The 14,778-nt window shown below is 41.9% G+C and overlaps 1 protein-coding gene and 1 pseudogene across 3 annotated transcripts in view; one reads left to right on the forward strand and one right to left on the reverse strand.

Moving 5' to 3' along the window:
• KALRN (kalirin RhoGEF kinase) overlaps positions 1-14,778 on the reverse strand; it is a 683,571-nt gene that overhangs the window by 76,593 nt on the left and 592,200 nt on the right. The gene's annotated exons all lie outside the window — the stretch shown is intronic.
• LOC112063977 (protein MEMO1-like) lies at positions 331-1,291 on the forward strand (annotated as a pseudogene).

Below are 14,778 nucleotides of genomic sequence, written 5' to 3' on the forward strand. Positions count from 1 at the left end.
TGGCCATTTTTTGACTGGGTTGTTTGGTTTTTTTATATTAAGCTGTATGAGCTATTGGTATATTTTGGAAATTAATCCCTTGTTGGTAGCATCGTTCGTAGTATTTTCTCCCAGTCCGTGGTTGTATTTTAATTTTGTTTACGGTTTCCTTTGCTGTGCAAAAGCTTTTACATTTAATTAGGTTCCATTTGTTTATTTTTGCTTTTGTTTCTGTTATTCTAGGGATAAGTAAGTAAATTATTTATAGAACGTAAATATTAAGTAAATTAAGTATATTATTAAGTAAATTATATTAAGTAAATTATTTATAGAAAGCCAAAGGAAACAAGAATGTTTGGGTATATAATCTATTCAGACAGATGTATTGAAATGCATTTACCTTATATAGCTCAAGCCATGGAGAGCAATAAGGATGAGTTTACAATGATTCTTGTATCATTGGAGCTAAAGCAAGACAAAAGAACAGGAGTTTAAAGGACTTTTCTTTAAATATCTAGTGATGTTAGGAATTTTTGTGATTTCTTCTGATATCAGCTACTGGAGTCAAAGCTTCCAATACAATATTATGATGAATACCAGGGAGATTTTATAGACCTATTGTCCAACTAGATGGTGGATGATGAGGTATGACTAATAAAGAACAGCTAGACCCCCTATCTTTTAGCAATTACATAATACAGTATGTGGAAGACATGCCTTTGGGGTGTGATTGAATTCCATCACTGAACTCCAGAAGAACAGACTGAAATGAGTTTTCCTTCTTGAGCTGTGCCTTTGAAGTCAGTGTAGAAAATGGTGGGCCAGCTTAGTGAGTTATGCATCTGGGGTACTCATAATCCACCAAAACCTTGGATGCCACCTGTATATATGTGAACTCTATGCGGTCCCAGCCTAGCACTTGTAAGGATGCCACTCCTGGTCTTTGGGGCTATTAAACCCACACAACTAATAGAACTGTTTTCTCTTTTTGTCTAGGACATGTGGTCCTTCTTTACTTTCAACTCACTGTGAGGTCAGTGGAAAGAAAGCAGAACCAATATTTTGTGATTAGAAAAAATAATAGATATCAGTCCTGTGGATGCAGCCATAAGGCATTTGCCATATCCTAAATTTGCATTCTGTGGTGACTTGTACACAATGTATTCTTTCAGAATAGTTTTACAAAATTTACATGAAACCAAAAAGGGTAGAAGCCTTTTTTAGGTGTAACATAAAAAGTGAAAGAAATATGAGGCAAAACATTTTAGAAAGAAAACTGAATTTATAAATGAGCAAAGTTTCTAGTATGTTCATGCACATCATGAAGAGGTTTCAGGAATTCCTCACCAAAATGAAAATTGTAGATTCTTGTAGAAGCAGTATGTTTAATTAAAAAATACATTTCAAAAAAAAGAAAGTTTTCATAAACAATATGCCACTGTGGAAGGAAAAAAAAATTTCTAGTATATTCAGTTACTATGCACGTGGTACACAAATATCTTATATTTTGATGGCTAATGAAGGGCTTCCCAACTAAAGGAATGTTTGACATAGACAATGGACTTATTAGGATGTGTTCAGTGTGTAAACTCTCGTGGGCTTTATTCCAATTTTCATCTTTATGTCAAGCAGACAGCTCTCATCTCCTGTGCTGCTTAGAAACGTGCTGCTGTGATTAAAATACCTAAAATTATGGAGCCTTTGTCCCAAGTCTTAGGCCAATAACATTGACACGTTTATTCTAACCCCATGATGGTATCTGAGACCCTAATATCAACAGCTGTTTAGTTGCTTGGTCATCAAGCCCACAGAAGCTCGCATTCTGAGGGACAGATACCCTGTAGATAAAGAGACACATGTCATCTCCAGGGAATAACCTGTGCTGCCTAAACTTCTTAATGGTGGGAGGGTGGACAACAATGACATGGTAGCCCAAGGATGTGACCAGCTTATTCTCCAATGAGATTTCAGGCATTGATAGTAGGAGTGGTTATTTGAAGTGGGGAGGGAGAGTAACACGGAATGGCAACTGGTAGCCGTAAGTTTTTCTTTGTTTTCATGAGGTACTTTGAGGCTAAAAATGGCTTACATTATCTAGTCTAGCCTTTAGAGGAGCATACAGATGGAGTGAAGGAAGATACAGAATAGAATCACAGACATGGAACTAGGGGAGATAGTTATGGTTTTATTGATTTTTATTTAACTTAGATGGTACTTCCAGTGGAATTAGACACTGTTATAAGCACTTCACAAATATTAACTCCTTAATCCTAATAACAACCCTATAGGATAGATACTAATATTATCTTCATTTACTGATGAGAAAACCAAGATACACAGAGATCAAGTAATTGGCCCAGAGTCACAGAGCTAGCCAGTGGTAGAGCAAGGCTTTGAATGCACTCTGTCTAATCTGTCCATTTTGTAGATGAAGAAGCAGAGACCGGAGTGTCTCTCCAGTGCTGCCATCTCTCTGTTGCAATCCATAGAGTAGGCACCAGTAGATTATTCTTGAATCATATAATCAGGGCAGGAAAATTATACCAATAGAGTTTTCTCTTTTAATCAACTTGAACAAAATATCATTAAAAAATGAGTGTTGGTGTCAAGAATTCTCCATTGGTAAAGCTTTGGAACGTGTTCTGTGACCATGCATCAAGTCTTCTATTCTTAGGTATTAAGGAAGAAATTGGGCAGTTTAGAGAGGTGGCTTGGGAACTGAAGGAAGCATGGGTAAAAAATATTATGGAAGTCTGCTGGTGGATAAGAGTTTGTTGTTTGTTGGCTTAATTATTTAGATTTTCTTGATTTCATTAGCATCTTCATATTCCCATGACCAATCATGGGAATTCATTCAACTCATGCAATTCAGAGTCTATGAAGTTGGACCTCCAACCTCATGGATTACCCTGCCAAGCTTCCTATTTTTCCAGTTTGTGGCTGAGAAATCAACTATAGGATGCATTTCCTATTGGTCTAGAGGCACTGGATTTTACCTTTTTATTTCTTCTCCTTGAAACATTCTGTTTCATCTCAACTTCATTCTTTGAAGTAGGTGTTTTGGGTTAGGGAGAGCACATTTAATTTTTCCAGAGGAAAATTACGTACTAATGGTGCGTATTGAAACACTTAGGAGAATACAGGAAGATGAGAACTTTTGCACACGGTTGGTGGGAGTAAGTCAGAGAGCAATTTGGCAGTACCTAGTGAAGTTGGTGATGTGTATTCACTAAAACCCAGCAGTTCCACCTTGAAATACAAGCTTTAGAGTTGAGAGCTGTGCTCCTCAATGTGCGATCTACAGATGGTGAAGGTTTGTGAGCTATGTTTCCAGTCCACAGGGAGATAAGTACAGAAAATGAGAGTGAGCATTTACTATACTGTGTTTGATACTGTAGCTTTGTAGTATAGTCTGAAGTCTGGGAGTGTGATTCTTCCAGCTTCATTCTTCTTTCTCCAGATTGTTTTGGCTATTCAGAGTCTTTCGTGTTTCCGTTCAAATTAAAAATTTTTTTGTTCTAGTTCTGTGAAAAATGCCATTGGTATGGATTGCATTGAATCTGTAGATTGCCTTGGATAGTATGGTCATTTTAACAATATTGATTCTTCCAATCCAAAAACACGGTATATCTCTCCATCTTTTGGTATCATCTTTAATTTCTTTCATCAGTGTCTTATAGTTTTCTGCATACAGGTCTTTTGTCTCCCTAGGTAGGAGTTCAAATTAAAAATTTTTTTGTTCTAGTTCTGTGAAAAATGCCATTGGTATGGATTGCATTGAATCTGTAGATTGCCTTGGATAGTATGGTCATTTTAACAATATTGATTCTTCCAATCCAAAAACACGGTATATCTTTCCATCTGTTTGTGTTGTCTTCAGTTTCTTTCATCAGCGTCTTATAATTTTCAGAGTACAGGTCTTTTGCCTCCTTAGGTAGGTTGATTCCTAGGCATTTATTTTATTCTTTTTGATGCAATGATAAATGGGGTTGTTTCCTTAATTTCTCTTTCTGATATTTCGTTATCAGTGTATAGAAATGCAACAGATTTCTGTATATTAATTTCGTATCCTACAACTTTACTGAATTCATTGATGAGCTCTAGCAGTTTTCTGGTAGTGTCTTTAGCATTGTCTATATATAAGCATCATGTCATTTCCAACTTGGATTCCTTTTATTTCTTTTTCTTCTCTGATTGCTGGTCATTTTAACAATATTGATTCTTCCAATCCAAAAACACGGTATATCTTTCCATCTGTTTGTGTTGTCTTCAGTTTCTTTCATCAGCGTCTTATAATTTTCAGAGTACAGGTCTTTTGCCTCCTTAGGTAGGTTGATTCCTAGGCATTTATTTTATTCTTTTTGATGCAATGATAAATGGGGTTGTTTCCTTAATTTCTCTTTCTGATATTTCGTTATCAGTGTATAGAAATGCAACAGATTTCTGTATATTAATTTCGTATCCTACAACTTTACTGAATTCATTGATGAGCTCTAGCAGTTTTCTGGTAGTGTCTTTAGCATTGTCTATATATAAGCATCATGTCATTTCCAACTTGGATTCCTTTTATTTCTTTTTCTTCTCTGATTGCTGTGGCTAGCACTTCCAAAACTATGTTGAATAAAAGTGGTGAAAATGGGCATCCTTATCTTGTTCCTGATCTTAGAGGAAATGCTTTCAGCTTTTTACTGCTGAGTATGTTGTTGGCTGTGGGTTTGTCATATATGGCCTTTATTGTGTTGAGGTATGTTCCCTCTATGCCTACTTTCTGGAGAGAGTTTTATCATAAAGGGATGTTGAATTTTATCAAGAGCCTTTTCTGGAACAGGATAGAAAGCCCATAAATAAACCCATGCACTTATGGTCAATTAATATAAAAATCATAGAAGTATCACACACACATTATTTTCACACTGGAAATTGCACATCTAGAGAAGGGTGTATGATGGGAAGGTCAGGGTGAAAATTCTCTGGGTAATAAATCCATAAATTCAATTGTTTTTAAGAATGGAGAGCACAAAACCTACAGTATTAGTACATCTTTCATGATGTAGGAGAATGGCCCTGGCAGGCCTTTTAGCAGAACGCTTAGCAAAGCCAACCTCCTGGTTGCACTTTCAGCTGAGGTCCTGAGGCTATGTACCACCAGGTCCTGGCATGGCTGGCTTCCCTGAAAACCACTTGGTTGCCCATCTTGGTGTCTGGGCCACTTGGTGCCAGAAGAAGGATGCTATGGTGACAGCAATAGGACATGGGGGAGGGGGAGAATCAGCCTGGTCCAGAAACACTGTCTCTTAACACTAGGAAACTTGTTGCCCTTGCGATTGCTCCTACCACAATGTTAGACTAAAGCTGGCAAACATCTTGCCTCAGGATATTCCTTCCCCCATCCCTTAGCCAGATTCAAGTCTCAAATGCATAGTGCAAGCCCCTGCCTCCTGCTTACTAAGCCATAGCTTTTACACACTTAGTTCAGGAATTTCTTCTCCAATGAGTCCTTTGCCAACTCACCATTCTTTTTTTTTTTTTTAATAGATCTTTATTGGAGTATAATTGCTTCACAATACCATGTTAGTTTCTGTTGCACAACAAAGCGAATCAGCCATATGCATACACGTGTCCCCATATCCCTTCTCTCTTGAGCCTCCCCCCCACCCTCCCTATCCCACCCCTCCAGGTCATCACAAAGCACCGAGCTGATCTCCCTGTGCTATGCTGCTTCCCACCAGCCAACTATTTTACATCTGGTAGTGTCTATATGTCGATGCTACTCTCACTTCGCCCCAGCTTTGCCCTCCCACCCCATGTCATCAAGTCCATTTCTCTACGCCTACTTCTTTATTCCTGCCCTGCAACTAGGTTCACTCTACTCAGGCTTTATGGGTTTTTTATGCATTTTTTAACATCTAAATCTCTATAATTTATAATGTCTGTGTCTGATTTTTCCAATTAAACTAAGAACACAAAATGAAGGACCACTCTGAGTCCCAAAAGCACATTGCATTAGGCTCTATCTTACTTCATTCCTACTTATTGGTCCCCTTCTCTTCCCTATACTGCTGTTCCTATCCTGGTAGCATGTGCACAGAAATCTGAACCACAGGGACAATTCCAAATCCAGTGGCATCCATATAGGGCAGAAAGCCTTTTCATCTTCAGAGCCCATTGGGACATAAGCTCTTCACATCAAGATCTTTTCCAACAGACAAAACAGTCTCCATGAGGGTGAAAAGTCAGCACCTCTGGCTTTAATCTAAATGAACTCTTCAGAATTCTGTTCTAATTCAGTCCAGATCTCCCTTGACTATTGCTGGCTCCTTCAGTGCCCTGTCCCCACCCGCCCTGCTTTGACTTCCATCAGGATGCCACTGGACGCAGAGAGTAAAATGAAGTTTCCAACGGCTTGTCCTCAGGTCTCCTTGGCCTCAGCTTCCCCTGTGTAATCTTCTCTCTGAGCCAGAGACAGAGGGAGGAGCAACCTCAAAGGGCACTGAGTCCGTGCCCTTCCCCCACCCCAGACAAGCACATCCTAAACACGCAAGGCCAGTGCTACGACAGGCTGTCACACTGGATCACGTGATTCACTAGTCCTCCTAGTTGGCTTTAGAAGTTAAAAATTCTCTCTCTACGTTCCAGGAGTAGATTCTGCAGCTTGACATGTCAGAGCAGGCAAAAGTCAGTGAAAGCAGCTCTGTCACCCTTCAGAGAGCAAATATTCCAGATACTATTTCCATCGATACACCCGTTTCATTCTCTCAGACTTGTCCACAGCCTCTGGAGAGGAAATGCACATTGTTTCCTAAACTGTGGAGTAGGGAACTCTCCTAAAAGGCTTCTGAACTGTTCAAAACATCACCACCAGAAGAGTATGGTAAAGCCTTCCAAACTGAGACTGAAGAAAGGACACATCATATTAGTATAAAACCTAAATACAGAATTTTTATTTAAGTAATGGGCTTGTAATAGGGCTACAAGAATCAGTGGATCAGTAGGAACTGAGGTCACCGGGGATCTGTTTTCTTCTATAAAGATATCATGAGTACAAGGAGGTCTTCTAATCATGACACACGGTAACTGTCAAGTCCCAAGGCTGGGGAAGGTGTCTTCTTCTGGCCTCTCCTCATATGCCATCCTCCCAAGCACATGCCTGGCAGGGAAGTCATATTTCCATGGTAAAATAGGGCCACTCCTGAGTCCATGATGTATCCACACTGGAGCTTTCCCCTAGGCCTTCAAATAAGCCCTCAAGTGGGTTAAAGTAAGCTCTCTAAAATAACTTACCCTACTACCTTACATGGTAACGTTTTCCACTTTTCAGAATGTGTGAACATAAACAAGTTCAGCTCCAGTAATACCCACAAAGCCTCAAGATAACATTATACAAGTTACCGTATATAATTGAAGACTCAGAGAATGACCAAGACTATCTTTCAGTTTTTCTGTCCTGCAAGCTAATTCTTCATTCACTAAGATTTCTGCAAGAATATTTCTCTTTCCATTCCTGCTGTCACTGCCCTAATTCAGAGCTTTGAAATCCACTTGCTTTAACTATGTAAAAACCTCCAAATTGGCTTCTCTGCAGCTAGTCTTTTTCTCTTGTCCATTCGACATCTCTCTGCTACCAGAACAATTCTATTGCTTTGGGCAAGTCCCTGTTCAAAACTGGACTAACAAAGTCTAACTTGTCAGCCTGCCATTTAAAGTACTCCGTGGTCAGGCCTGAGCTCACCTTTCCAGCTCTCTGAGCTTCCACTCTTTGATAATCCAAGGTTCTCAAACTGTGGTCCCCAGACCAGCAATGTGACCATCATCTGGGCCCTTGTTAGAAATGCATATTCTTGGGTCCCACTCCAGAGGTACCGGATGAGAAACTATGGGGGGTGGCCCAGCACTGTGTTCTAACGAGACCTCCAAGTGAATCCGATGTATGTTCAAGTTTGGAAACAACTATTCTATTTGAACCACCTGCTTTAGGCGAATTATTCAGTTCCCTGCACCACCCATGTTGCATTTCTCATTGCTCAAACCATTCTGCAGCCTCTCGGCTTGTCTAAAGCCTACCTAGGACTTCTTAGATGACTAAGCGCAGCATGTTCTCCTATTTCTCTGGGAGTACCTCTCGTACCATTCATTTGGCACTGATAAATGCTTGTTTATGTACCTTACCTCCCTAACTCTAAGGAAAGTCCTTGAGGACAGAGATGTCCTCCAACTTTGTATCCCCAGCACAAACTCTTTAGTCATAGAGGAGCTCATTAAATGGCTGGTGATGAATAGCTAAGGACAAAGCAAGAGAAATCACTGGAGTCTGACTATTTTTAGGCCCAGAGACCTCTAAGAAAAAGTCAATGTTGCTGAGGTGCTCATCTCTAAAACTTAGCAATGTGAATATCAATATAGGCTCGTGCTTCCTGTACCTTAAGATGTTCACACTGTCGCCCAGTCAATTAAGATGGGTTAAAGAAGTTACCTGTTTCTTTTCTGCAGGACTTCTAGGAACCTTTAATATGCTAATTAACATGCTCATGTAGATGATGACTCTCCAAAGGGAACATTTAACAAATTCTATTAATATGTTGTAGAAAGCAGTGTGGCTAGCTAGCATCGTTCTTGGCTAGTTTTCCATCTCAGTCTGGAATACAAAAGGTGACTCGACTCCTGAGGATGGTATCCTGACAGCAGGGTCGACAGTCAAACTCAACCTCTTCTGAACACCAAAGCAGGAGATGAGTTTATAGTCCAGGCCAGTTATTTTTGGCTATGTGCTATCACATCAGAGTCTACCCAGGAGCCAGTGGGAAGCCTGACCTGGATTCAACTTATAATGTGCCCTTCAGAAGTAACCTTAACCAAAGGTAACCATGCCAGGCTTAATTACAGAGGTGGAGGGAAAGAGTTAAGCAGGGTGCCACAGGAACATTTAAGCCTGTAATTAAGTGCTACTTAACTGAAAATGTCACAATTGAAATTCTCCTAGAGAACCTGAGGGAAGAAGAAAGAGGAGGAAACTGCGTATCTGAAGAAAGAAACAGGTGATCGGTGACTGGGTTTTCAGGGTCCTCTTTTGGGAAACTACATTTTTGTGTGGCGGGCGGGTAGGAAAGAAAGTGTTAAGATTTAGGGTCTCCAGGACTTAAGGCAGCTTGAGACCCTGCAGTCTTAGCCTGGCCCTGCCTCTCCTAAGGACCTGGGCCAAGTGAGTTTGCCTCTAGGGCCTTGCTGCCTGGCTTGGGAAAAGCAGCAGGCAAACATGACTGTGTTCAGTCTGGGCCTCCCAAGCAAGCCCAGGCTCTCCTTCTACATTTCCCTCTGTGTTCTTCACTCAGCAGCGCCCTCATGGTCCTCTCTGGGCTCTCTGGACCCAGAGCACAGATGTACACTAAGGGTACATACACTAAGGGAATTCATCTCCAGGTTGATGGGGATAGGAAAAACCACTGTCTGGGTTCTTCCTGTCCCCATCAACCTGGGGATGAATTCACGAGTATGATCCCGTTGGCATCATTTCTTATAAATTTTTTATTTTGACATAATTTCAGATTTAGAGAAAAGTGCCAAGATTCGTACAAAGAATTCTTACATCTCCTTCACCGAGATTTCCCAACTATTAACATTTTACCACTTGCGTTTTCTTTTCTTTCTCTTTCTGAACGGTCTGAGAATAAGTTACAGAGAAGATTCCCCTATATCTCTATATAGTTCAGTGTATGGTCCCTAAAAACAAGGGCGTTCTCTTACATAACCACGGTATAATTAGCAAAATCAGGAATTTAACATTGATCCTCTACTTTGTTCAAATGTTGCCAATCATTCCTACAACGTCCTTTACAGAAGAAGGTCTTACCTTTCATGACTTGGACATCTTTTATGAGTACAGGGTAGCTATTGTGTAGAATATTCTCTCAATTTGGGTTTGCTGGATGTTTAGTTATTTTTGTTTTTTTTTTTTTAAATTTCTTTTGGCCGCGTGGGGTCTTCATTGCTGCGCACGGACCTTCTTCAGTTGCGGCGAGCGGGGGCTACTCTTCGTTGCAGTGCGTGGGCTTCTCATTGCGGTTGCTTCTCTTGTTACGGAGCACAGGCTCCAGCAGTTGTGGCTCGCGTGCTCTAGAGCGCAGGCTCAGTAGTTGTGGTGCACGGGCTTAGCCGTTCCGCAGCATGTGGGATCTTCCCAGACCAGGGCTCGAACCTATGTCCCCTGCGTTGGCAGGTGGATTCCTAACCACTGTGCCACCAGGGAAGCCCCTTGCTGGATGTTTTAACATCCAGCAAATTAGAATGCATTTTTGCAGGAATATCCCTGAACACGATGTACCCTACCAGGAGGCACACAATATCAATTTGATCCAATTCTAGTGATGTTATGGTGGGATCTGGTCCTGGCACAATTTTCTCATCCATCAAGTTAAACTGCATACATGCTTAGTACTGGTGTTTTCGAAGTCTGGTATAAACCAACTGTAAATGATGTTTGAACATAATTCCTAGGTAAAATACCCAATTCCATTCATGAAACAGTTTCCTGATCACAAATATGAGAGAATAATTTTCTGTTCCACTGAAAACAGACTGAACAATGTATAATTAAAATAGTGATTATGCTAAAGGCTAGAACTAGATTTTGTTAAAATTTTGTAAGTTGTGCTTTATTTGACATGCTGTTTAAAGTTGATTTTAGCCTTGTGGGTATATAAAATCAGTCAAGTTGAAGCTTCCCAGGAGTTCCTTCTACAGATCTTGAAATTGTCACTGAAAATGATACTGCAGGTTTTGGGGGAGGCATAAAATTCTGACTAGCTCTGTTAATTGTTTACAATATTTTACTAATAAGCACAGAAATATCATCATGACAAAGAGCGCTGGTTGTTCTAGTTTGAGCATGTGGGCTGACCAGCTAAGAAGGCCAGAGGCTGAAGGATGGAAACATGATTCTAAGATACTGGTAGACAGTGAGGCAGCTGCGCACGGACCTTCTTCAGTTGCGGCGAGCGGGGGCTACTCTTCGTTGCAGTGCGTGGGCTTCTCATTGCGGTTGCTTCTCTTGTTACGGAGCACAGGCTCCAGGCGTGCAGGCTTCAGCAGTTGTGGCTCGCGTGCTCTAGAGCGCAGGCTCAGTAGTTGTGGTGCACGGGCTTAGCCGTTCCGCAGCATGTGGGATCTTCCCAGACCAGGGCTCGAACCTATGTCCCCTGCGTTGGCAGGTGGATTCCTAACCACTGTGCCACCAGGGAAGCCCCTTGCTGGATGTTTTAACATCCAGCAAATTAGAATGCATTTTTGCAGGAATATCCCTGAACACGATGTACCCTACCAGGAGGCACACAATATCAATTTGATCCAATTCTAGTGATGTTATGGTGGGATCTGGTCCTGGCACAATTTTCTCATCCATCAAGTTAAACTGCATACATGCTTAGTACTGGTGTTTTCGAAGTCTGGTATAAACCAACTGTAAATGATGTTTGAACATAATTCCTAGGTAAAATACCCAATTCCATTCATGAAACAGTTTCCTGATCACAAATATGAGAGAATAATTTTCTGTTCCACTGAAAACAGACTGAACAATGTATAATTAAAATAGTGATTATGCTAAAGGCTAGAACTAGATTTTGTTAAAATTTTGTAAGTTGTGCTTTATTTGACATGCTGTTTAAAGTTGATTTTAGCCTTGTGGGTATATAAAATCAGTCAAGTTGAAGCTTCCCAGGAGTTCCTTCTACAGATCTTGAAATTGTCACTGAAAATGATACTGCAGGTTTTGGGGGAGGCATAAAATTCTGACTAGCTCTGTTAATTGTTTACAATATTTTACTAATAAGCACAGAAATATCATCATGACAAAGAGCGCTGGTTGTTCTAGTTTGAGCATGTGGGCTGACCAGCTAAGAAGGCCAGAGGCTGAAGGATGGAAACATGATTCTAAGATACTGGTAGACAGTGAGGCATCTCCTGTCTCACAAGTCAGAGTAAGAGTGTTAAAGGTGGGAGAAATGGCAAGTAAGTGATAAGGGAATAATCAGTGAGAACCTTAGCTGGCCCCTAGGGCACAGGAAAAGCTAGGTAGAGAGGCTGGGTTGGGACCATACAGCGGGGACCCCGGAAGGGTCACTTCCTAATTATACCACATAGGTTATTTGCATAATTGGGACCAAGAACTCCCTTTAGCAGGCATTCACTGCCTTTGGGGCAGGTGAGACAAGCTGACACCTTGTCCTCTAGCCATAAGCTGGTTCTTGCGACTTACCAGTAGCATTTCAACTTCCCTTCAATCAGTGAAAACATCCAAAGTGCCCACTGGGCTGCTAGGGACCAGAGCACTTATTCACACAGGGCAGGGGTCAAAGCTCAGACATCCTCGGGGATTAACAGGGAAGGTAAACATGAGAAGAGTTTGGATATAAGACAAACAGGAGAGGCATGGAGTGGCAAAATGGAGAGTGCAGGTCCGCTAAAGACATTCATATTCATGTTTTAAGAAAGAATCCAGACATTCACATTCATGTTTTAAGAAAGAATCTAAACACTGCTGCCAAATACCACACACCTGGGACCAAAGGCCCAAAGGCTGCTACTCCCCCATGCCTGTCCAGTGGTGACAAGGCCATCTCCTCATTACTAGAGCTGGAACCCCCAGCTTCCTGATCAGCAGTGATTGGGCTGGGGTACCATCCAGTGCCCCAGATATCCTAGAGATATCCTTTGCAAGAAAAATATACAATTAGACTATTTCCATAAGAATGCCTCTTTCCTAGAAGACTGCCTAGACTCTGCCCCACTATGATGGCTCTCTTATTCCTTAAGTGCTGGGCCCTTAAGTGCTGGTCTCTTATTCCTTAAGTGCTGGGTCCTTAAGTGCTGGTCTCTTATTCCTTAAGTGCTGGGTCGATTTATGTTTTATATTTGAAGACATTGTATTATTACTCATTCATTCAACAAATGTCTGAGTGCTGTCTAGGTGCCCAGTGCTGTTCCCAGTGCTGGGCTACAGCAGTAAAGGAGACAAAGTCCCTGACTTTTGGAAGCTGACATTCTAGTTGGGGTGGCAGTGGGGCCAGACAATAAACTAAGAAATGAGTTAGAAAAATTTCCAGTACTGTTGAGCAGCATTTGGAGAAATAAACTGGCTAATGGGCTGGAGAGGGCCTGTATAACTTCAGCGTGAGCAGCTGGTGACAGTCTCTCTGAGAAGTAGGCTGAGACCTGAATGATAAGACAGAACCAGCCATGTAAAGACGGGGAGAAGGCCTTCAGCCAAGGGCACAGCCTGTGCAGAAATCCTAAGGCAGAAAGGAGTCTGGGATGCTCAAGCTACCCGCAGGAAGTTCCTGTGGCTGCGGCACAGTTGGTGGGTGGACAGATGTAAAATGAAGTTGGAAAGGTAGGCAGCGGCTAGACTCCAAGCCTTGCAGGCCATGGCAGGGAGCTAGAACTTTATCCTAAATGCAGCGGCAAACCTTCTGGAGGGATAGGTGCTAAGACCTGATTTACTTTAATTGACAATTTTTAACTTCTGATTGGTCCATGTTGTATGGTTTCTCATGAATTCGAATCACCTTTCCACCAAAAATCACCTTTTTTTTCCAAGAGGATTTGGGGAGAAACATCTGACCAAATATGGATGAATGGGAAATATCAAGATATTCAAATCTGGCCTATGGACAAAATACTCCGTATTCAGCTCACACACATAAGGCCATCCCAAACCTTCCTGCTATCAGTTTGTGTTTCTGATACCTACATGTCCCCTGATCTTTGAATTATATTCTTCCTGCTATGGTCTAAGGCATACTGATGCAGCTGTAGGTGATATTATCAATGAGATATGTTCCCCCTCTGATCTTACTGATCTCTCTGCCTAGAAAGTTCCTCCCCCAGATCCCACTTGGCTCACTCCCTCTCTGCCTTCAGATCTTATTGAAATGCCACCTTCCCTGTCTTCCCTGACCACTCTCTTTAAAACAGCATCCCACCCTTTCATGCTGACACCCCCTATCCCCTTTCTCTTTAATTTTCCCTGTAGCACTTATTCCCATCTAGCCTACCTTCTTTTAATTTTCTGTATTCTGATGCTTTGATATCTGGGGCCTTGTTGACCCTGGAGGAAAAGCCCCTCTCAGGGCGGGTTAATTCCTAGAGATAGCAAACAACTTGCTTTTGATTGTGCATTTCATATGCAAACCCACCAATCCAGAGCCCATACCCCCAGTCAGCTTCTTTAGCAGGCTCTCATTTCAGGCCACTATCCACCTGCCCTAATCATCCCAGGGCCAGATACCAGAACACTAGGACAGCCCCTACACTCCAGAGCCTGCTGAAATTATTCAAACTAGCCAATCCAAAACCTGATTACCCTGATTCACCTCTTAAAGGCTTCGGCCCTCTAGTTCCTTCTGTCTCTCCCTGCAACCAATCTCAGTGTTTTCTCCCATGGCCCCATGTGATGTGCTGCCTTCCTCTTGGGAACTGTGAGTGAGAGAGTATCTTTTCAGGGTAATCACTCCTGATCGCTTGGCCTCACTGAACCTCAAAATTTTATTTAAAAATACCTACTGTAGGGCTTCCCTGGTGGCACAGTGGTTAAGAATCCACCTACCAATGCAGGGGACACAGGTTCGAGCCCTGGTCCGGGAAGATCTCACATGCCACGGAGCAACTAAGCTCATGTGCCACAACTACTGAGCCTGTGCTCTAGAGCCCACGAGCCACAACTACTGAGCCGGAGTGCCACAACTACTGAAGCCCGCGTGCCTAGAGCCTGTGCTTCGCAACAAGAGAAGCCACTGCAGTGAGAAGCCC

Source organism: Physeter macrocephalus, chromosome 1, assembly GCF_002837175.3.
Source record: "Physeter macrocephalus isolate SW-GA chromosome 1, ASM283717v5, whole genome shotgun sequence".
NCBI classification, from domain to species: Eukaryota; Metazoa; Chordata; class Mammalia; order Artiodactyla; family Physeteridae; genus Physeter; species Physeter macrocephalus.